At 39.8% G+C, this 25,042-nt stretch overlaps 1 protein-coding gene across 9 annotated transcripts in view; it reads left to right on the plus strand.

The window, feature by feature from the left end:
- The window catches only part of BBX (BBX, HMG-box containing), a 139,208-nt gene that overhangs the window by 26,602 nt on the left and 87,564 nt on the right, over positions 1-25,042 (plus strand). The window contains exon 1 of one of the 9 annotated variants that reach the window (XM_017807952.1): positions 6,354-6,472. The exons of the other annotated variants lie outside the window; for them this stretch is intronic. The gene's annotated coding sequence lies outside the window, so the exon portion shown is untranslated. Of the gene's footprint in view, positions 1-6,353; positions 6,473-25,042 lie in introns of those variants that run through there. 9 annotated transcript variants of the gene reach the window in all.

A 25,042-nucleotide genomic window follows, 5' to 3' on the forward strand; every position in this document is an offset into this window, starting at 1 on the left:
CATTTCTTTAAGTCATTGCCTGTTTTATGAATCTTGCCCACTTTGTTTCCCAACTTATTCCTGTGCCTACAGAGGTCTGTCAGATTTTTGGCCCTTAAATCTGAAAGGAACAGGTCACAAATTACATCCCCAAACAAAGCTAAACTTAGGGAATTTTTGCAAATGTGATACCAGTGGGACCAAGCTCCAAAAATCCGAGCTCTGATTCTGGAGCGCTGAAGTCTCACATGGCACTTGATCACTATCTTAATAATCAATATTTGAATTAGTACCAAACTTGGGCTTTCTACTGTGCAAGGTAATACTGAAACCAGAAGAAAATTACAAATGTATCCTGAATGCAGAAGTCAAGCTACCATAGTGGTTTTTCAGCATTTCATTAAAATAAATTAAATTAAAAAGATTTATTTTTATATGTATCAAGATTTGAATTCAATTATGTACTTAGTGAATGAGATCTGAAACTGGAGGAAGTGGGCTTTTTTCTCCCTGTAGAAAAGATGACAATATTTGGCCCAAACACTAAAGGATTCTGTAAAAACAATTACACATACTCTAAAGGAAATCATTCAAATAAATAGTTGTGTGTAGTAGCTGTTTCTAATTGGGCTCGATGTTTTATCACAGTTAGTTTTCCATTTAGGAAGGAGGATAGGAACCATAAAACTTGATGCAAATTAGCAAAGTGAAATAGCTTTCTTTGCAACTGCTCTTTGAATCTTTGCATGTCTTTTAAGTATATGCTTACAAAATATTGCATCAGTATATCTAGGGAAAAAACTGAGTTGTTTTAAAAACAGAAGTATATATCCTAATAAAATGTTTCTGATAGAACTAGAAAATAAACAAGATTGTACTAAAGCAAGTTTCTTTTTAAAAGTGTGTTTTGCATTTTAACCTCATGGAGAACAGCTCTCATTATTATTAAAGCAAAAACTAGACAAAACCCTCCTAATGTTAAGAAACTTTGATACTGTAAATGTGCTGGGTTTTTTTTTGCTACAAGTAATGTGTGATCTTACATTGTGAGAAGCAAACTTCTTCATGTCTGAATTGGCTAGTTACTTGTTCTGGTAAGTCTAAAAAGGGGTCAACAGTGTTAGGATTTTATTCTGCCACATTGTATGTAGTATCTGAGTACCTTCCACCTACCTCAGAGAAGAACTGAGATTAAACTTCTCAGGATAACAGTGTGGGGGAGGGATAAGAAGGGACAGCATGCTGCTTGTGGTAGGATTTTTGGCTTGGGTATTTTGTGCATTATTTAGGTATGACGTTTGTACCTGAAGTTTTTCTGACGCTTGTGATGTGTGGGTGTGTATAGCAGGTAAGAGGGCAGTGGCTTTCTGGGGATGGAAATGTGCTGTTGTCTATGTGCTGTTAATGTACTACATGGCTCAGAAAGCATTTGTGTTTGTGTGTGCATATATGAAAATATTTGATACAACTTCTAAAAAGTGCTGAGATACAGGAATCATAAAAACGGTGATTCTGCTGTTTCTGAATACACAGATGGTTGATGTTGTTTTCTGGGATGTTTTATGAATCTGTTTAGTGTTGTTTTAAGTGTGGGGTATTGCAGTGTTATATAAGCATTGGATTGGGATTGTATCCATTTTGAGCTGAGTGGTGACTTTGTTTAGATTTAGTAGTTAATATTATATTTCTTCATGGAATTGCAATAAAATGGAGCTTCAGCAGTGATGCTAATTTATTAGTATTGCTGCAGTACTCTCTGTGTATATGTGAGCACAATTCTTTTGTGAATTTTACAGAAGGCAATGTTACAATAGTTGACTGATGTCACATTTGATTGGGGAATTGTTTGGATGTCTTCAATGATAGTTACTTCCAGGTTAAGTTTCAGAGTTTTTTAAACATGCTCTCAAAATGTTTGTTTCTTTCATTAATGTCATTGTTTGCTGTTATATTTCCTTGCTGGTTAGCAGGAGAAAGCTTTCAGCCATGCAAGATTAATCAGTGTTACTTTTTCCCTTTCTATCGTCTTTGACCAGATCTTCCCCATCTTGGTCATTTACTGAGTTATTTTAGTGCTCATACAGTACCAGAGCAAAAAGCCAGAAGTCATCCTGTCTTGTCAGTTCAGGAGAAGATATATATATGGATGGAGTGAGTAAATTTGTGATCAAACTATGTCTGGGTTGACTTGTTTTAAATAAATATAGAAACAATGTGGTGCCTAATCTCTACCTCCCTGTAACGTAGGGAATGAGAGATGAGAAACTGTCATATATAAATGAATTTTGACAACTGTAGTTTAAGCAGTACAAAACTTCAAGTTAGTTTTAAAACAGTACAGAATGACTACTTGACTCAAAGTGAGTCGAGTTCTAAGTGTGTATGAATGAGTTTAAAGCACAAGAGTACATATACTTGTAGATGTTTCCTATTTCCTACTTCATACCTTTTTTCTGAGGTAGGTTTTTATCTAGCAGCTGAGGGATGATCCCTTCTCATGACTGTGTTTAAGCTTTCGAAAAATTTGTATCTCCCTGCAAGAAAAAAGCTGACTCAATTTAAAGTAATGAGCTTTCAACTTTTTTTTTTAATTACTGTAAAAACACTAAAAAAATATCCTGTGGGTGATACAGATGCCTGAAAAATTAATGTAAATCTATGAACAATGGTCTAATCCTCTTAGTTACTTTTGCAGACCCATAGGAAGTAATGACTGCAGTGTTAAAAACTGCTCATCTACTGCTGTATCTGTACTGAAGTTGGAGACCTCTGGACGGGGTAATAACACTGGTCAGCAAAGATAATGACAGAAGTCTAACTGTTTGGTAGTGCTAAGCACAAAGTGTTTCACCTTGAGAAGAATGGTTGCCTAACAATGACTGTCACAGTCCTGCCCCTGAAATCCTACTGAAATGGTAAACTTTGATTTTAAAATGTACTTGTTATTTTCATGACCTCAGTCAAGGAATCTCATGAGGGGGAAAGAAGCAGAGAGAGTAATTTGAAGTACAAGCAGATGCTACTCTAGTTTCTCAAGGAAGTTTCTTACGTAGAAAGGCAGGGTTAAAGAAACGGAGCTTTTTGTACTAAAAACAATGCAATGCTTTAGCCTTTGTCTCCAACCTTTCCTTTGTATGACCTGTCATCTTGAGGATGAAGTGCCTTCAACAGTAAAAGACTGAAGTGGGCTGATAGAGAAGGGTATTTCAGAATGCTTAAAAATTGTTTGCAAAATAAATAATAGCAATTTAATTAAGAAGGTAAGAGAAAGTGTTTTATTTTGTTACTAAATCAGGATAGACTGAAGTAAAAGATATGCCTTTGTTGTTAAAGATGTGCCTTAAGTGATTTGTTAGTTAACCTCATAAATTAGTTAATGATATTTATTGACTACTAAAAGTCCTCTTTGTTTAAAAAAAAAAAAAAAAAGGTGCTTCTGGTGTTTTTGAGGTTGCTGGAATAAATTATCCTTGTCTGTCTTGTCAAGAGTGTCAGAGATTGCTCTTCTGTATCTAATGAAATACTCTCTCTGGTGCACATGTACTTGAACTGAAGAAGCAGAGAGAAGGAAGGAGGCTGTACAGTACACTGTAGCAGCAGCATACCTGTCCAGGATTTGTGAGAACTGAGGAGTGCCTTTTCAAAACTGAATATCAACTTTAAAAGCAGGGGGGAAACAGTGCTCATTGTTTTTGAATCTGTCTTCGAAAAGCAGGTAGGAAACAGCTTCTCTGAAATACATGGACTAACCCTGGTATTGGAGGTGGGCTTGTGAACTCATTTATCTCAGGTGTGGTGGACTCCCAGAGCTGTGAGTGATACTGTAGAAGTGTTGGGTTTCATTTGAAGAGAAGCCTAGGTATTTATGTAACAATAATTATACTGGAAAAGCTTTGAGAATGTCCTTGCTGTTTCTCTTAGGTTGTTTACTCTTAAGAAAGAGCTCTTACCTGTATTTTCACCTTGTCTGCTGTTGGTCCACACACCACCCTCAGCACAATATCCTGTGCAGGTTTTGTGGCTTCTTGGTTTTAATTCTCACTAAATCTGTTCAGCTGAGTATAGAAATTACATTCCCAGTATATATTCCAATATAGTTCTGGCTTTAAGCTATATGTTTCCTTAGTAAGGAAGCAGCTCTATGTCGCTCCAGTACTAATAGTTTCCCCAGAAGGAATAATTAAGTTCTCCTGGGAGTGAAATTAGTGTCTCAGTGTGTGAATGAAAAGGGTTCAAGCTGCCAAACTACAGGTGCAGAAATGGCATTGATACTAAGATGGATAGGATCTGGTGTGTTGCTGCTTGTACACTGGCTGGCCTAGCCTGCATGCTGAGATTTGGGCTGCCTTCGTTTCCTTGTGGCTATTTCGATGTTGCTGCAGCACCAGAAGACGCTGCTGCAATGAGGCTTTGCATCCGCTCGGTCGGAGCTGACTGCTCCGTTGGAGTAGCTGTACAGAGGGATGTATGTCTGCATCAGTGACCTTCAGCTTACAGCCTGAGGAGTTAATGTAACTGCAGTCACCAAAGGTAGGCTGTGAACCGGGAAGGCTGAAGACAAAGGCATGAGTCCTGCCTGCCCACTCTTGGAAGTGAAGGCCATCAGGCTCTGCAGAGAGGCTGGGAGAGTGGGATTGTTTTTCCAGCTCTGGATTTGTCTGCAGACTGAGTTAGGACATACTTTGAAACAGTGTCAAAAAGTGAACAAGCCACAGTGAATTTCAGAGTCATTGAATGCTTTCTTAAAGTTGCTGATTTTCATATTGTGATCTTCCAAATGTGAGTTAGATATGCTACAGGTTCCTGTATTGAGCAGACAAGAGAAAATACATGGAAGAAATGGTAAAAGTAAAATTGATTGGCCACCTTGCCTCTGTCAGTATAATGTAGAGGACATCAGGTAGGATTTTCAAAACTTGACTTAAACTGATTTACTGTTTTGTTTTTGTCCTGTGTCCATTCTGTACCCACCAATACAAAGTACTGCAAATCTTGCCATGCAAAAACACTGAAACCTGAAAGAGAGAGCAAGACAAGTGTCTTAACAATGCAGGGTATTCCTGCTTATCTTCATGGTCTCACTTAGAAAAACCCTAAATGCATAGGGATTGTCTGCTTTTGGCTGAGAAATATAGATCAGATCCTGGCTGTGTGAGTGTTAGGAAGATCCATTGACATGCTGTTTCTTGTTATGGGTTTTAATTATTCTTTTGAAACACTGGCCGATGGCTCTAGTGATAGTCTGTCCACCTTGCCTTGTAATTTTTTGGCTTTACTTTGTTTTCCAAGCTCACATTTATTTAGAATGTTATATATTGCTGTTTTCTGTGGGGTTTGTAAGGCTATCCTAATGACACAAACAAACCCTGCTCCTGAGGAATGTGGGGACAGCATGGCAAGCAGCAGGTGCAGTCTGACTCCTGCAGAGGCCGGGAGGGCAGGTGGGGGTGTCCCACCCTGCAGGAGCCAGATCAACCCTCCTGTCAGGGAACAGTCCTGTGGGGAGCAAGCTCCCATGGCCTGCTTTCCCCTGGGAACTGGGGCCTTGGTGGGGCTAGCATATGTTTTTGGGAGAGAAAGTTCTTAGAGGGTGGGAGGTGCTGTTGTCCAGTTAAAGCCCTCCTTGGTGTCAGTTTCAATTTTGGCATGAAAAGCCTCTCAGTTCTTTAAGCTGTTTCCCTAAAGAATCCTCCCTCTTTTCTTTTTCTTTTCTTATTTTCATTTTTAAACTTCATCAAAGGAAGTGAGTTACACACTAAACATGGCAGTCCAGTCCTTTAGAAGATACCATTTTTTTTTACCACGCGATAGGAGGTTCCCCCAGTTGCAAGAGCAGGAGTAGGACGTGCCCTTTCAAACCGGCTCACGCATGAAAGCGGGCTCAGCGTGGCACCCACGGCGGCCCTTGCCCAGGCCAGGGTGAGCAGGGAAGGGTTCGGGGGCGCTCTGGGGCCGGGGGCTGGTGGTGCCGGCAGGGAAGGCAGCGCGGGTGGGGGCCGGGTACCTGTGCCGGGAGTGCCGAGCGCTGACACGCCAGCGCTGACACGGGCCTGTGCGGTGCCCGTGTGTGGGGAGGGGGTGTTGCTGGCCTCTGTGTCAGCCGTAACGCTGGTATTTCAGTAATGCGGTGGTGTTCGGTCGTACTGCCAAAACCAAGCTGTAAGCAGCGAGTCTTTGCTCCACTTTTCCTCGCTCCATGCCTCTGCTCCGCCCCGTCCGCGCTCCCCGCGCTGCTGAGATCAGCTTCCTGCTTTTCCTTTTCCTCGCAACAACGCTGCTACTCCTCCCCTGAAAGAGTTATTTTCATCGGTCTGGAGTTAATTTTTATGGGTGGCTGCGGGCTCTGTTTCTGACAGGCAAACACGCCAGGCTGGAAAAGCGGTATCGTGGTGATTTTGTTTTGTTGCGGCGAAGCCGGGCTGTAGGCAGGATGGTAGACTGCTGCACCGAAAACATTTCTGTGCCAGCTCCGTGACTGGGGAAGGCTGAAGAGGTGAGTGCTGGTTTTACGTCCTGTAGGTTCAGGGAGTGGATGAAGGAGGAACCAAGTGTCACAACCTACCCAGGCTCAACAGCAAGAAATGAGCAATTATACTGTTATGATCTCTGATTAGATGGGTTTGCTTCTACTAATATTGTAATGGAGTATACTCAGGAAATGATGTTTTTTGCTGAAGCAAAGATATGTAGTCAATGAAAGTTTATACTTTGTAAATTTTCTCATTGAAAAGTGTAGATAAATATGACACAAATATAGCCATAAAGGACAGATGATAAAGTTCACTCCAAACAACTTAAAATAGAAAAAACGCTCAGGTTATTTCAAAACTTTTAGATGCATTGAGTAATGCCAGAGAAGAGACTGTACAGTGGTTTAGTAATAAATGTGGATCTAGAACAATGTGATGTTTGAAGGAGTGTCATGATGTTATAATATGAGGAAATAAAATTATGGAAACAAAATACAAAAAGGAAAAAAATTCTTTTTACAGTTGCCTCCCTCAGAAAGGAAGTCAAGTTGGTTGAGAGAAAATGGAGTGTTTGGAAGAGTATCTCAGTTACAATGAGCGGGCAACTTCTATGGAAAGGCATCTTCTTACATTGTTGCAATTTTTTTATTTGTTTTTCTTTATGGAGTGAAGAATGTCAGTGTCACAAATTCATTAGTTAACTTTCAGCTTTTTAAGGTGAGCACCATTCTCTGTATTCCTTCTAATGGAGCTCTGAAATGATTAATCCGTAACTGGTGGCAGGTTTACACAAATACTTTGGGGTATTTTGCTTTTCTGCTTCTTCATTACTTCCTGTTAACAGATTAATGGGATGACTTTGTTCGTTCTGCCCATGATGCTCTGAGTGATTTTGCAGAGGACTCTTCATGAGAAGCCACTCCAAACACGTAGCTGTGGTGGACCAGCCAGGTGTTGGATGCTGCCATCACAGCTACAGGGCATTGATGCAGGTCTGAGCAGCTCCCCAGGGAGCAACAGGACAGGGGACAACAGGAAGAAATCAAATATCTTGATGAGGATCATGGGGGATTTAATGCGTCCCAGGCTCTGAGGCCTGAGCAGAATTGCTTGTGCTCTTGATCCAGACCAGAGTGTGTGCTTTGAGTAGCTGTTTTCTGTGCTGCCAAATTTAATTTATTCGTTCTGCTATAAAATGAAAGAAATATAGGCTTTGATAAGTTCTTAGGTGAAGTTCTCCAGTAGCTTTGCTGAAAGCAGTTCTGGGGAAACAGAGGTTTCAAAGTTTGATACATTTTGATGGAAAATGGGAGAGGTACAGTAAATTAGAAATTTTTTCAGCTTCAGTTCACTACATGTGTAATGTTGACCCCATCTTCAACATAGATAGAAGATACACATGTTATTTGAAATACAGCTCCCTGACAAAAAAGTGGAATAAAACTTATTTGACAGAGGTAATAGTGAAGCACCATGTTTAAATGCCAGCATTGTCACTGAAAGAAAGAGTCCAAGCCTTAGACCCTTGCATCCTACCTTATGGGGCCGTGCTAGTGTTTTTGTAGTTGTGTAATGAACTGGACTGGAGGACTGATCATTGCTAAAATTAGTGGGTTTTTTATTAGCTTAACTCTGCCCAATAAAGATAGAACTCACCACTATTGAGTGGATCATATATCATGTTAGGAGTCAGACTGGAGAACTGAACAGCTCTATTGCCCCCAAGAATGGGTAGTAGAAACAGGACAGGGGACACAACTGCTTTTGGCTTCCAAGCTACCTTATGCTTACTGCTTGTCAAGGAAGAGCCTTAAGGGCAGGCTAAGTGAAGTACGAGAGGAGGAGGATGTATCTTCCGAAGTAGACCACTACTGTCTGTTTTTTCTACTAGGGACCTGTATTTCTCTTTTAAACATGGTTTTGCAGTCTGGATAGTTTCCAGAGCAGATAGCATCAGTTAGTTACTGATGCCGAAGATAACGTGTCTTAATTGTGATGTTGCTTTTCTCTTTCACCTGTGTTCCTTTCTGAAGTACGTGATGCCTTGCATTGCTTGCTTTTGTGGGACCCAGCACAGCATGCTACACGCCAGGCTGTTACTAAAAGTTGCATGGGACTTTCAGTGAGTGTGTTGATCGTTGATTTTTAGCAAGATAGCTCTGTCTTAGATGTAGAATACCAGTTTACTACAGATTCATTGTGCTGGTTAAATTTATAAGTCTAGAGGTGGTGCTGTAAATTATGACCAGTTACTCTTGAGATTTTCACTAGTAGTGGACTACCTGTAAAAGAGAAGACTGCTTCGCCTCCAATGGCCTGTAAGAAGAATATGTATCCCTGGACAGTATAATAATATTCTTTTATTTTTTAGATATCAGGTTGATTGTTTTGTGTTTGCAGAGTTCAGGAAGTTTTTGTTAGCAGTTTTCAAGCTTTTGTTATGTGTCAGGTGCTGGCAAAAACACCAACAAGTATTTCTCCATGAATTCACTGGGGTTGTGTTTTGGCTAGGGTGGTCAAATGTTATATCCCAAGTTAAAGATCCTATTTTGAGATTTGCTAACGTAGACCTGTGCATTTGGTTAGGGCCTTGTTACCTTCTGTGAGACTCCTTGCAAGTGCAGAAATCCATGCTAGTGGATTTTGACAAGGGATTAAAGGATCAGTGTTTACTTTGCTTGGAAGTTGCTCAGATAGTAAAGAGTTGAAAATACCATCTCTGCTTCTTCCCTTGCCCTGTGAAAGTAAATTGAAAACCCATAGCAATATGTGGCAGATTGAGTCCTCAGATCTTCAAGTAATATTTTAGAGTACCTTAAGCTACAAAATTATACTCATCAATGAAAACTTCATACAAACCAAAAATTATATTTGTGTGAAAGTAGCAAAAGGAATGATAGTTTCAGAATGAGAAAGAAAACTTATTTGAATGTTTCTATCAAGCTTGCACAGCTTTTATAAACCCAAAAGGATTGAAAGAACTGCCTAGAAACTCTCCTTTTGGAGGGAAAAATAAGACTCTCTTTTTACTGTAAATGGAGAAGGTACTTATTAAGAGTAAACCACAGGAATAATGCTTTCTTTGTTAGGCAAATTATGGCAAAATACAAGAGACCTAATACCTCAAGGAAATTGATGCAGCTGGGCCATGACCATGGTTCTGTAAATACACAGCTTCAGCTGGTGAGGACACCGAGGTGCTGCCCCTCCTACAGTGGTGTATCCGTCCTCCTCATGGACGTGGTGTAATGGCAGCAGCATTCTCCATGGACTTCTGCATGGATGAGACTGGGAGAGCTGCACTGGGAAGCACGGTCACAGGTGTGGAGGGACAGGGCAGGTAGCTGGAGTGGTCTGCGGCTGCCTCGGGACTCATTCTTCCCTGATGGCCAACTATCCTGAATTGAAACCCTGGCAGCATCTGAGATTTTTTCAGATGTGGTGAAATTTGAGTATGGAAGGACATGCTTTTTGTAACGAGAGCTAATGCTTTACAGGGTACTTCTTATTTCAGAAGCAGCCCCAAAAAGGTGCTACCAGAAAAACTTTTGCATCTCAACTGAAGATGAGCAGGATCCACTGGAGGGCAAAGCTACTCAAAATGGATCCCTCACCTTTTATCTGTTAGATCACTATTGTACAGTAAAGTGCCTTTTATGATATCAGGAGGTTAAAATATTTTCAAATTAAAGGGATATCTGTATGCAGGTGTACAAACAAAATGTTTGTTTCCCAAACTAATTCCAAAGCGAAATGTTCTGTAGGAGAAATAAAAATAATTTGAGTTTTCCTGTTCCCAGCTAGGTACGAGAATGTACGTGGGCTTTTTAAAGTTTAAAATCATAGTAATATAGCTGTGGATGTTCCCATACTTGGCTAAATTACTTTCTTTGGTAGCTGATGCTGCCCCTTGAAGCTTGTTAGTGTGTGGAATAACTCAGAAGTAGCAATCAGGTGTGTAAACACCTGGAAGTTTCTTGGGTAAAAATGCAAGCAAATTCCATGTGAGACTACGTGCATTGACAAAAGTCTCAGTAAGCAGCATTTTAGTGGAACTCACTTAAGAAGCAGGTTCTTTCTAGTCAGGACCAATAAAGAGTTACTAGGTTTCAACTCTTTCCTTCTCCCTTCAAGACTTCAATAAGGCAGGCAGCTAGCCAGGCCCATTTGAAAAAAAACAAAACTGTGATATATTCTAACAACACAAGTGAGGCCTTCCCGTCTGTGGCAGTGTTCATGGTTTATTCAAAGTGCTCACAGGAATAGGACTGTGGTAGAGGTTTTCCAGATTAGATGCTGGGCTTTCACTGAATGTCTGACTTTGAGTCCCTGCTCTGTGAATTCTGAATTTGCACCTGGAAATAGCTGCTGCAGGTACTGACATCTGCTTTCTGATGGACCTCCAGTGAGACAAGGAATCCAAATCAATGTGTTGATGAAGTGGTGGTTAGGCAGAGGAAGAAGAGGTACTTTGCAGGTGAGCTTTCCTAATAAAATGAATATATTCTAAATATTGTCATCAATTTACGCTGTTGCTTCTGACTAAATTTCCTGCAGTATGAGTTGACAGATGGACATAAAAGCAGATAAATCCTTTGCTCCTGACAGTTCTGAGAGGTATATCAGCTTGTCCTGCAAGTCCTTGAAGAAAGGCATCTTCAGTTGACTGATATTGTTTAGCACATTTCTGCTGAGTAATTAAGGTGCAAATAGAGGCTGTTGAGATGCTTAGGCTTCAGTCAGTACTGTGTTTGTTTTAAGATGGTCAGCCTCCTTGATTAACACCTGGAAATAATTCTCAAACGTTGTGCCATCTTTGGAAGATGAGTGTAATATGCTCCCTTAGTGAAATATCTCAGGGAGGCAGAGGCAGCTACCCAACTAACCAAAGTTCCCAGGTGGTGTGTGGTAAGACCTCTAGGAAAGGCAAATTATGGCTATCTGTTGGGGTGATAAAAGCCTGGTCAATATAATAAACCATTTATGGAAAGGAAATGTGCCGGCCCAGGTATTTGCAGCACTAACAAAGTACATGCTTTGTTCAAAGTACCATGCTTTGGCTGATCTGCATATTAAGAAGTGATAGAAGCTCCGGAAGGAGCTTCCCATTTTAATTTTACTGCATGGAGGGAAGTATTTAAAGTGTGGCTGTGGTATTTTGCAATTTCTAGTCTTTTTCAGTCTGCCACTGATTTATTTTTTTATTGTGTGGCTACTTTGCAAACCAGCCTACTGTGTGGTGTTTGCTTTTATCTTGCGTGTGCCTGAAGAAAAGTATATATTGATAGATACACACATAAATGCATACATCTGTGTATATATGAATATGTATGTCATGTAAAAAGTGTGTGTGCCTTTCTTGTAATAACAGGACAAAATGGGCTTCAGGGGCTGTTCCTAATCCTCATTCACTCTTGCAGTTCACTGAAAATGTCGTGTAAGACAGGACAGTGTGACTTGGCCTAACACGATATACATGAGTAGACCTCTACTACTGTCTACCACTCATTTCATCAGTGAAATTTTTTTGCATGCTATTTTAGACCAGTAGTGAACCCACTGTTTCATTGCTCTTACCAAAAAATATTTTCTGTGTAAAATACATAAATAAAATAAAGAAATAAAATTAGAGTGAGTCAAATTTGTGTGAAAGTCTTAAGAGTGGCCTTACCTTTTGTATGATGTTGGACAGTTAAGGCTGCAAAATATTGATACTATTTTTATTGACAATGCAATTAGACCCTGAGATTGGCTCAGTTGGTTAGAGCATGGTGCTAATAACATCAAGGTTGTGGGTTTGATCCCTGTATGGGCCATTCACCTAAGAATTGGACTTGATGATCCTTGTGGGTCCCTTCCAACTCAGAATATTCTGTGAAATTAGGCCTCTTTAAAAACTAGAGAAAACTAGGGCGTGCCTATACAACCCTCTGAGTGCTGCAGAACTGTTGTCTGACTGCATCTGTGTTGAAGCCTTATTAAAGTCTTGAAGGGAGAAGGAAAGAGCTGAAAACCTAGTAACTCTTTATTGGTCCTGACTAGAAAGAACCTGCTTCTTAAGTGAGTTCTACTAAAATGCTGCTTACTGAGATTTTTGTCAATGCACGTAGTCTCACATGGAATTTGCTTGCATTTTTACCCAAGGAACTTCCAGGTGTTTACACTGTTGTCTCACGGTACCTCTGTGACTGGGCCCCTGAGCAGTGAGTGGCAAGAAATAGCTCTTGGTGATTTAGTGACCTAAAAGGGTAAGGTGTCCTCCACGTTAGAGAACCAAATGTGCTTTGGGATCAGTCTTTCTGTGGGTTGTCCGTGTAAAGCAGATCTGACCAAGACTTAGTTTGCTAGACCTGTGAAGCAAGGTGCAGGTGCTGCCTGCTGAGATCAGGGGCCAACTGAGCCAAATACCAGCTTTAAACATCACTTTGCTGCTCATGCCTCACCATTTTGAAGGAACCTTCTCTGTTTAAGTCTGACACTAAGGCTTGCAACGCTCATTTTTCTTTTCTTTCACGTGTTGGTATAGTTGTGGTACCACTGTTTTCCACCTTCAACTGAGCTGGAAATAGGTCAGAGCTCCTTAGTCATACCATACTCATAATTTGCACTTTTATACCATTTTTCACTGGAATTGCCCAAATGATGTATAGGATGTAAAAAGCTAGTTGACACCTTTGTGACTGAAATGACTGAGGCAGATAGAGGCTCTGAGTCACAGGGAGGTTGAGTATGAATTTAAGGAAGTCTTTTTGGCTTCCTTTAGAGGTCTGGAGAACCAGATATTTCCTTATTTTGGGGATGGGGAAGGAAAGCTGCTGCTGCTGGAATGGAGTTACAAGATGGTAAACTTCATGGGGGTTTGTGTGAGAGGGGTGTTATAAAATGGAGGGGTATGTGTGTGTATGATAAGTAACACCTGATGCTCACTGTATTAGATTCACCTCTGACCAGCAATGCAAAACAGTTAAAAAGAAAATACATAAATAGCAGTCCCTACTCGGTGGAGGAAGAGTAGCATCATGTTCTTCCCAGAGCGTGGCATTAGAGTGGCAGCAAAGTGATTTCCAGAAACAAAAAAAAGCCTGGTACAGTCTTGCCTAAGGTGTGTTCAGGTGCCTGTGATTCAGTCACTCAACACGTAATGCAAATTAACTCAGAGTAAAAAAAATGGATCTGAGTTTATTTTAAAACTAAGGTGTTGATGTGGAAAACCAGTACCAGTGTTTCACTTTTCTAGTATAGTTGAAATGACCATTCATTTGAAGAATGAATATTTGAGATTTTCATGTAAAATTATACTGCCTTAAATTTCTGGAACTTACCTGACTGAAGGTGTTGAACAGAGAACTGATAAGGCATTACAAATTTTTATGAAGCTTAGTAAGATTTTTATAGATGTTAATACTTTTCATCAAAGTGTTATTTTAACTCATACATGAAATACATGTTTAACATATTCCGGTTCTCTCTGAGTTTTGCATGTTATTAGGTGGATGGTTCTTCTGTGACTGAGATACCTTACCTAAACACCCAGGAGCTTTGTCCAAGCCTACACACAACTTTGTGGTAGAGGAGGGATGTGAGCTGGAGTATGACCACTTGGCTTGCTGTGCTGCTGCTTAGCAGTTTAATCCGTGTCACTTGAACGGGTGCTTCACAGGTAGCGACATTATTCAGAGAAGGCTTGTCCACTCCTGAAGAGGAACAGACAGCTACGTATGGGTTAGAAACAGCACAGCCTTGTCTACTCCCAAGCATGTTTAAGAAGAATAGAAGTTGAATTTGGCCTTGATGTGGGCCAGAAGTGGGAAACTAACACTTAGCCGTGCTAGGGAACATGGACACGGACCATCATGAACATGGATGCAAGGACTGTATCACGGACCTACAAGGACTCTTGTCAGTGCTTTAAGGGATCAAAAACCTTGTCTTGCCCTGGCAGCCTGACTGCAGAAGCTGCTAGGCTGCAGGAATTGTCTGTGGCCACTAGATGACTCCTTCAGCCTGCTGTTAGATAAACTCAAGGGTGGAAAAAAAGCTGTGAAGAGCTGGTACAGGAAGGAGGGGGCTGTTCTGGGTCCGTTCTGAGAGACATGCACCAGAATAAACGGGTTATGTATCTCCCAGCTGCTGGAAGTGTTAACGTGGTTTTTAGTTAAGTAGTTACAGGATAATAAACATCTACTGATCACTAATTTGTGGTGTTTGTTGATAAGTACTTCAAAAGGATTTGCAAAACAAAGGTCTAAACGTTCTTAAGGTCAGGCTGGATTCACTGAGGCAGTGAACGTCTAAAGACACTAATTTTACAAGTTGTGCTACTTGTTGTGTAGACTACAAGTGATACCAAGTTTTATGTCAAGCCCTGCTGTTCCAGCTCTTACTTTGCAAGCTTTCATGGAAACACTAAAAACTTCACCCAAACCAGCAACAACATAATACTATCTTTACTGCTTCTTTGCATCTTGCAGATTGGTGAATGAAGCCTTTTAGGCTGGGAAAAATGTAAACAGACTGTACTGAAATTAAGGCCCAGGCAGAATTCCCACAACCTTGCTACAACTTTCATTGTATATGCAGAGGGTCCACTCACCTTATGATGCTCAGGACTAAATAATCTTCCTGTCATTTAGAGACAGTGTAAACAATGCTTCAGTTTCATAAAGGTGTATTTGCCAGTGTCTGTATTAAGCAGATAGTTCCTTTATCAAGGTAATTAGTTGATGAGGTGGTACTGTTGTTTCCTGACATCCGTTTTTATTTCTGAGACGTAGTAATGAATCATTAGTTGCCGTTAAATATGACTAGTTCCTGGTGCAGAGTATGTGCTGGATAAAACAATAGTGCACATGGCTGATTTATTTTTTTAATTCAAAATTGCTTTTGTAAGACAAAAATTCTATAGTGTTGAGACTTGACCCTGAACTATGGCTTGATCTGTGAAGGTGCTATATTATTCTCTGAAGCTCTAATGTCTGAGTGCTTCAGTGTTCGTGGTAAGCGTAGTACTAGTCCTGTTTTTAAACTTAATACACATTAAGAGTGTCATGTTCAGAAGTTTTCTTCAGCTAAAGTTTTCCCTTTTTTCTCTGAAGTACTTAAAACCTATTGATAAGTCCAAAACCTCTTTTGAATTAGCTTCCAGAAATGCAGTTCTGGATTGAGTCTTTGCAAACCAGGACTAGAATTTTCTTGACCCAAAACTATGTCTCTTTTCAGGGTTATGTTTACCCAGCAGCATATTGGGGTTCACACATTCTTTGGATGTGTGACAAAGACATGATATAAAAGCAGCTTTGTATGAGATTTTCAGTTACCTTCTATTTGTGCATATAGGATATGTATGTAATACAGTTCTTTATATAAATACACAAACATCCCCTGTCTCTCATTTTCCAAATATACATACTTTGACATATATGCATAGGCATCCTTTCCTTTCTCCCTACCTTGTTTCTGCCCCAAGACCCCATCTTTGAGATTTCTATGTTTGAAAACCTTAGATGGCAATTTTGTACTGATCTAAAGGGAAACTGCATGACCTATAATTTAGACTAATGAGGAGAAATACTGAAATAAGGAAATTGTTTTCGAGCATTTGCTTAAATCATTTCCATCTTTCTTGCTGCTGCATCATCATTTTATTTGTTTACACTGAGTGTTCTGTTTAACTTGCCTTCTGAGATTTTCATATTTTTATCTGTTTACTTAAAAGCTATAGTTCTAAGGAGATGCCTTGCTTGGTTTAATTGAATGGTCAAGGAGGAAGGTTCAGGGGCAAGGCCAGGGGCAAAGCTAATCGCTGTCTATTTAAACTTGGTTTGACCGTATTCAGTGCGTTAATCTCCTGTTTGCTTCAAGAGAAATAAAATTGTGCTGCAGTGTGCTAATATCAGGCTAATAGAATGTTTAAAAAAAATTAAAGAAAAAATGCCTAATCCTGTAGTTCCCATTAGCTTCTCACTTTGAAAAGTGTTTTATTGTTGGATTTATGCTACTTTTTCTGCTGCTGTCAGTGATGGTTGTAGATATGAATAGAAGGCAGCATGTAGCATAGATCAAAGTGAGGTGAATGAGCTGAATTGGAAATTCACCATGCTTGAGCTAATCTGGCAGTGGAAATGACATGAGCGGCTTGATTTTATTTAGAACTGTGTAAAGGGAGAGGCATTCATGTGTGTGCATGTGTGTGGGTCCTATCTCCCCAGCCCTCTGCTGCATCCCTCTACTTGCTCTCCTGGGCCCCAAGTGACGTGCTTGGGGATGCACATGTTATCAGCTCTGAGGGCATCTGGCATTTCAGGAATTAGTTGGGCTGCTGCAGCAGTTGGGAGCAGAAGGGACGAAGGTATATTTTATGTCCAGCCCCTCTCTGAAGTGGCTGAACTGAGTCAAGCGGCAGGGAAAAGGCTGAGTGAGACCTCCAGCTCGCAGGACTTGGTGTGCTTGCCTGCCTGCCTTCCTTGTCCACTGGCTGTCATCGGGTGATAGAACAGCCAGTCCCTTGGATATTGCTTTGTTTCAGCCCTTAATATAGTCTGTTTTCAGCGTGGTTAATAGGCATACTTTGTAATGTTATGTCTCATTGTACAAAGACCCAGGAAAGGGAGTACTGAGAATGGTCGGGCAGAAAGAGATAATGAGAGTTGCATTGTGTTTATTTAGGGGGAACAAAAACCCTGAAACACAAAACAAACTCTTTCAGAGTCTGAGAAACTTTTCTGTATGAAGAGGAGAATTTTGTTTGAGACAAGGTTGTACAGCAGTTTTACTTAAGTTACTGTATTTAGGATTCAGAAGGAAAGCTTCAGTTATTTCTTTACCCACTTATAACAGTTTTCACCTCAAATACAAGTATTTGATTATGAAGTAAGATTTAATTATAAATTTGAAATCCTGTTGACTGTTTGCAGATGTCTGAAAAAGTTTATATTTTTCATTTATGTATTAAATTACATAACTGTAAACTGAATGTGTCTTAAAACAAGAGCTCCTAAAATTTTTAATTCATCCTGCAAAACCCCAGGATATTTTCATGCATTACATTTTACAAAGGTCTGTTACCTGTATTACCATAGTCTGAAGTACAGGTGACATTGCATTAGAGCTCTCATGAAGTTTCTGTCAACTGGAGTCTTTCCCAGCATCAGTTTTAGAAGTCAGGTTTCATTTTCTAGTGCCAATATTGACACGGTTCTGAGACGGGTGTATTTAGCGTTTGCTCTGAAGAGGGTGTGTTCTTTGATGTGCATCCAGAAAATTGTTTTGGTGTGGGTGGGATTTCTATTGTACATGGGCACCGGGGTGCCCTCTAGGATTAGATTTCCTCATCCTCCCAAAGCTGCTTTGAGAAGAATGCTTTTTGTACTGCTGAGAATTGGATTTGGCGTAAAAGCCTGTTGCAGTGCATTGTGTACCAACTGCCTAGGCCACCCTACGGTGCACGAGAAGTCCTCCCCTACCAGGGTGACCCAACTCCTACCATCTTCTTTCCCCTTCCTGACTTTCAGAACAGGAAACCTATGGGAAAAGAGTGCTGAAATGCTTAAATAGCAGTTCTTAGTACTAATACCTCATTTTAGGATGATACGCATGCTAATTTCACTGGTTTGTTGAGAATCCTTTGATGTCAGTCATAATCTCAGCCCATCTTCTTTCCAGCATCATATTTTCAGGTAATTTGCAACTAAACAATCTATTTATGGGTTGTGCCAATGCATCATGCTGGATAAGAGGACACATCACTTTTTGCATGTGAAGTAAGGAGGATAAAGAATCTGTGTTTATTTAATAAAGCTCAGTTCCCTAACTGAGATTGCAGCAGAAACTCCACATGAGGTGGTACCAGGCCCCTAAAAGTAACACCTGACACTGGCCAAGCTGGCAGCCAGGAGTCTTTGTCAAGCAGTTTAAAGTTGCGTATTGAGTCTACAAAGAGATGGACTGTTTGTATCAAAGGTTTTACAGCCTGAGATGGGCAGCAGTTCCTGTGTGAAAGTGGAATCTCGATGGTAGCTTGAAATATATTCTGAATTTCTGAATTGTTTCTGTTATTCCCTCTCAAATGTAAAGGAGCAGCAAAACAGGCTTCTAGTACAGGACTTGATATTTATTTGTATATAATACCCATTACATCCACGTGATTGATGGGTTATCTCGTTTCATCTTGTGGTGTATTTCTGCATCAGACACTTTCTTTAAATTTGGTAGAGATCTGTAAGACCTCAGTTTGTGATAGAATCACTAATGTGATCTCACAAACCTGTAAGTGCTATTCATTAAAAACAAAAAATAAAATAAAAAATCACCTGAATTAAAGGCATCACAAAACCAAACCCAAACAACAAAAAAAATCCCCAACTATGAATAATTTTATGTATACCACAGCTCTGCAGTCATCCTTGACTTTGTGCTGTTGACTGTCCATATCGCTGGAATGGGTAAAAAACACTGAATAGTTTTCTTTACGCTGTATTGTTGTTGTATTATTGTTTTTTCACAACAACTGAGTCTTAGTGCAAATGCTTTGCAAATATGGCAACAATACATTCATTATTTTGTAAGAAACAACTAAATTACATATATGCAGTGTTGGAGACTCAAAGTATCCTCTTTTTTTGTCTAATGGACACAGATGAGGCATAGTAAGGAAATCCAGGTGGAAACTTGAAGACTTGTCTTGATGCCACTTTCTCCTATGCTGGTATAGGCGCTAGGACTGGAACTGGGTGTGCTTATCCAGAAAACATGTAAATGAGCAGTTCACTTATTTTGTTTCCTGACTAAGTTTTATTAAAAAACAGTCATCTTTATTTTTAAAAGTTTAAATAGTAGCAAGATATTTGTGGTTTTTCCCTCTGTCCCTGGCAAAAAACTGTTTTAGTTGACCATTCCGATAAGGTCTGTTACTGCATGATTACATAGCATTGGGGAATGAAGGAAAATACCATGCTGCTCAGCAAATACAGTCTACAAATACAGGTTAATGGTTAACTACATTTAAGTCTGGAAATGATCGTATATTAATTACAGTTAATTATGAGATGATACAGGCACATGGCTGTGCAATGTGCTCAGAACACACTGTGACTTCAAAGTGTGCTGTTAGGAAAAGGATTTGGGTATTACCGTGTCATTTTAAGACAGAAATACTGTTCTTCACAATGAAATCACCAAAGAGCCTTCATGGCCGTGTCTGGTGCTGATGTGCAGACTCATCTTCCTCAGTGAGCTTTTCATATATGTACCTCTAAAGAAAAATAAATCAACTCCCATTTGAACTGCAGTGATAGCAACTTGTCCAGCTGTGCAGATCTCTGCCTGTGCTTGGCCCCAGAGCACATAAAGCAAAGGTAGTTTCTTCTGATGCATTTTTGGAACTGCTTTGAAACTCGTCCCTTTTAGAGTTGCCTTTAGGCAACTCCTAGCGTGCTATGTTTTGGCTTCTGCATATCTCTTGGCTGCACACCAAGCTGTGATACTTAAGAGTGTGCTGTGCTCCCCTCTGACTCTCCTTCTCTTTTGGGGCAGCCTCTGTGAAATCAGGATTTTTACAGCCAGTTTTCCCTGCCTTCCTGCCCTTAAATCAGTGGCTGTGACAGCAAAAAGAATTTTCTTTCTGGATTACTTTTCTTCAAGACAAAATTAATCTGTTCTTCATCCCATGGTCTTTATCCTTTTTATAATACTACTACTAATATTTATTATTATTGGCTTGCACCTTTTGCTGAAAGTCAAGAATCTAAAAAAAATTTCAGCTTGTATGACAGGGACTTCTGTGTGCAATCCATCTCACTCAAGTTTTGCAAGGTCAGCAGGAGTGCTGCAGCAAGTGAGAGCTCAGAGGTCACAGCTCTTAATATCCTGGGAATATTTACATGAAGGCATAACTTCTCCACCAAAGCTCCCTTCTGTTGACCTCAGGGATGACGTGTATCCAAAATGGAGCCCAAATGTCAGCTCTTGCAAGTTCGTGAGAACAGGAAGGGGAGGCAGGGTGTAAATGCACTGCCGTGAAGGGTAGCATTCATTTTCCTGCTCCCAGGCTGTTGACTGGCCATCCACATGGTCTGCCTGGTGTCCAGGTATTGCTCCAGAAGGCAGGCATCTTCTGGGGGTCCCCTGGCATATTTGCCAGCCCTTGGAGACATCTTGGGTATTTCAGGCCTTCTCACATGCTCACAGGTAATGATGGCCTGTTTTTAGGCGACAGTGTCCCATTCTAAGTTGTTTGACTCCATTTCAGAGCGATGAAATCTCCACTGAATTGGTAAAATTGAAGTCTATGAAGCAGTACTTTTATTTCAAAGAGTAACTTTTCTGAAGCTCTTAATAAAAATGCAGTAATTACTGAAATCATTGTCAGGGTCATGACCAGCTGCTGCATCAATCTCCCAAGGCAGTCATGATTATCCAGTTTTCTTTAATACGCTGGCGATGTTCATCGTGTTGGAACTCATGCTAAGGAAGAGGTGCAGGGCTGATGGATGACAGTGGTTGAGTTGGTCTGTGTGTGATATTGTTGGAGGGGGAAATAAGTTGTCCTTTTGCCCTTTCAGGTTGCTTCCATTCTCTGTCAACATTCCAGTTAATGTTTTTTAAGAAACAGCTCTGTGGTACCTGTAAATACGTTTTATGAGGAGAAAGTACTTAGATAGTTGCTTTCAGTAATTGCGTATTAATATGAATACTCATACATCTGAGTGGTTGCACAAAGTAATTAAGCAACCAAGACATCAACATTTCTTTTTAAAAGAATGATTTATTTTTTTTTTACCCTTTTTAAGTTTGATTTGGTTTACAAATGATTTGTAACTGGCCACTCACTGTTATGGTAAAACTAATTTTGAGTAACTAAGCAATGAATGTTTAACATCATAAAAGATAACTCCTGCAGTGAATTTAAAGTTGCTTTCTGTTGTATAGTACAGACACAAATATATGACTTGGCTCTGGGGGATAATAATCCCTAGCTGACACCTAATGCTTCTTACTACTGCATTACTATGACTCTTCACAGAGGAGTTAATAGGTGTTGTCCCTTGTTTTGCAGAAAGCTGGAATAGGACATATGTCTTGGGTTGCCAGCTAGATAGATAATGAAGTAGAGCCCTTTCAACACCTCCAGTTCTGTGTTCAGTCTTACATGGCCTCTTGATTTTTACAGGAAAAGTCAGTTATGATGTGCAGTGCTAAATGTAACAAACTTCCCTAATTAAGATCCAGAATTTGGGAAAGACTTGGAAGTGATGCCTACTGATTGAGTACACTTTCTTAAGGATCTCTGTGTAGGAAGATTTTCTGTCTTTGCAAAAGAGTGGGCACTGACACTGACCAGCGTCCAAACAGTTCTGTTCTCATAGATCTAAATGGGAAAAGCTTTTGGGAAAGCCATGAGACTGTCTGTCTTCTTGCCAGCACATTGCTACCTGATCCACAGTAAGATGATGCTCCCATCCCAGCATGCCTCCTTGTTATTGCACCCAAATTTATGTGAGGGCTGCCTTGAAAGTCCAGCTTTTACCTCTTCTGCATAATTTATATGAACCTGAAGAGGAAGAATAGGACTGAAAATGTAGCTGAAGGCACACTCAGATTAAAATTATCAAAGAGCACAAAGCATCACAAATCTATACATTTATAGCAAGTTTATGTAATCTATGCGTGAAACTTGGCACCATAGTACAGTTTTAATGTTGTATTCCTGAGACGAAACAACAAAACCAACTGGAATTATTTACCTTAAAACCTCCACAGCTTTGTTCTAAAACTATTGTAAGTCTGATTTTAAATACATCTTTGTGGACTTGTAATCATATTTAGTATGTCTTTATTTCCTTAATTTAAATGCAGTGCCTCCTATCCTGAGATATAATCAGACTGTTTAGGGATTATGAAGAAGGCAGCCTCACTGTGAGAGTCCCTACTTTCCTTCAAATTAATTTGGAGCAGAAGTCTTACTCGAGTGTAGTTCTTTAGTAAGACCATTTTCTCTGTCAGACCTGATGTACTGAAAATGTATGTGGATACAAACACACCAGATATATTTGGAAAAGGATTGTTTTCTTATTTCATCTATCTTGATTGCAGTCTTTTTGTATATGGGTTAATCCTGCTGCTCTTGGTGTCTATAGTTTTATAGAAAGCCTGACAAGAGGGTATGCGTATAGTCTTCTAAAATATACACAACAGTATGGGTAAAGATAGAGCTCCTGACAAGTCTTGCCTAAACTAACCAGAAAAATATTTTTTCTGTGGTTTATTTCATACATACTTTTGTGCTTTTCCAAATTCTCAGGCTGCCTAGAATCTAAGTTTTTCACCTTTTTTTCCACTTCAGGACTGCTGTTGGAAGTCAGTCCAATAAAAGTTAAAACTGCTAGGGAAACACTTCTGAGATTTTATTTATTTTTGTACACCAAGAAAGAAGAGACCGCAAAGCTGTTGGCTGATGCTAGAACAGCATGTTGGGGATAAAATAATTTCTTAATGCTAAATCATAGGTGTGTGTACATAGATATTTTTAATATCTGGGGCCATTATTTGGACTGTCTTTTTTAATCTGGTTAATCACAAGGTGTAAAAATAGAAGTAGCCACTCTAGTTGATTTTAGAAACCGACAGATAAAATGGAGCAAAAGATATTCTAATGTTGAGTACTTTGCTGCACTAAGGTTTTTGGGTTGGAAGTTTTCTGGTTTGGTGTTTTGGATGTTGTTTGGTTTTTGCCTCAATATTTTGTGGAGTGAAAGAATTTAACAGGGTGGGTTTATTTCTTTCCTTTTTTTCCTTCATCGTCATTCAGTATCTAACAGTGTTCTGTAGGATTAAGAAGAATTAATAGTCATCATTTGTCTCTTCACTGTACTATTTTCCAGTCTCCTGTAAAAGAGCTTTAATTTTTTAATACTAAAGTCTGTCAGATGATTTAAAACCAAAACAATGGAGGAGATTTTATCATTAGTTTTATTTCTTTCTTTCTGTTCTGAGAGCATATTAATTTCCAATTTATTTTCGGCATTAAAAGAAAATCAGATAAGATAAGGATCCTGTTGAACTGAACATAGCAGAGCTCGAAAGATATATTGTACTCCCATGCATCTCCCAGCTAGAATCACAGTTTCCTCAGCTTATTAAATGACAAGGTTATAGTTCCAGAAAAAGGAGTGCTGCTGCAGTTTTGCGCACCTGTCTGTCCATTCCACCAAAACACTTCTGCAAAACTAGAAGTGTGGCTTGAATGTTTGAATGTGGCTGGTGTGTGGACTAACTGGGGAAGCACGCTGGTGGAAGAGAGTGCTCAGGAATTTACAGTAAAATCAGGTTTAAAAGACTGTCTCGGCTGCAGGCTGGTTGTAGAGCTTCTGTGACAAATCTGCTGAATGCAAAAGCTGGGAGAATGATAGGAATGTGCATTGTTTGTCCTGCACAACTCAGCTCGGGGTAGCAGAGTTAATTGAGTTCTTCCTACGTTTTTACTGTGTTTGATAAAGTTAATTTTAGACCTGATTCTGCCTTTCCTGGCAGCTCTGCTATCCTGTTGGGCTGAGTGTGGGAGAAAGGGAAACGGGTCACATGCACAGAAACTGGTCTTGCAGACAAAACCTGGCGGGCAGCTTTGGTGACGCAGAGCTGAGGCTGCGATCTGTTTATCCGCTTGTTCTGCTGGCTCGGCTGCAGGAATAGGACCGGGGTCTAATAGAACTCTTTCTGTTGTTAAAGTGAGCGCTGACAGGGAGACTGTCTGCTGAGTCAGGAAATGTCAGGTTTGCATCACTACTTTTAGGAGTGTGTATTTAGGGAAAAGATGGTTACTCCTAGTGCGCTTTCGTGTACATGCACCTTCTCCATTTTTTTTAACAGCAAACAGCAGTTTGGCACCGCAGAGTTTTAATTTGGAAAACTCCAGTTAATGTATGTAGTTAAAGAAATCCAGGTGAGATTTCAAAATGGTTCGGAATAACAAAAGTGTATATGTGCATCTGTGCTGGAGTTGAAATGCCCCTTGTTAATACTGTTCACAGAATCGAGACATCAGTGTATTGATTTATTTATATATATATATTAAATAACATATAGGTTGCTGTTGCGCTTAAAAAGACTAGAAAATGTAACTAAAAAAGTGTCTTATGAAGTATAAAGTAGCAGTGTAACAGATTTTGCAGAAAAGCTTACATTTCTTTTGTAGTCTCTTGTTTGTTCAGGTTATATGTCTGCATATATATATATATATAAAAAATAAAAGATAAACAACATATATATGAAGTTATTGACTATATACGTTTTGCATATCGCATATTAAATAGAAGGCTTGAACATTTCCCCTCCAGGTGCTGACCTTATGGAAGTAAAATCTGAGCTGTTTCCAGCGTTTTTATCTACATATCTTCATGGTTCTGTCAAACTTTGGCCAGGGAGATTTTTTCATGCCTGAAACTTCACTATAGCAGGAGGCCAGGAGTTTCCATGTTGTCCTTTGACACATGCTGGTCCTTCCTCAGCAGGCAAGGAAGGCAGTTTGGGGTACTTAGATAATTTTATTACAAATGAGTCCAGGTGCAATAATGAATATGACTTGTAAGCTGTGTTACAGC

Source organism: Lepidothrix coronata, unplaced genomic scaffold (genome assembly GCF_001604755.1).
Source record: "Lepidothrix coronata isolate B3197 unplaced genomic scaffold, Lepidothrix_coronata-1.0 Scaffold21, whole genome shotgun sequence".
Classification (NCBI taxonomy): domain Eukaryota; kingdom Metazoa; phylum Chordata; class Aves; order Passeriformes; family Pipridae; genus Lepidothrix; species Lepidothrix coronata.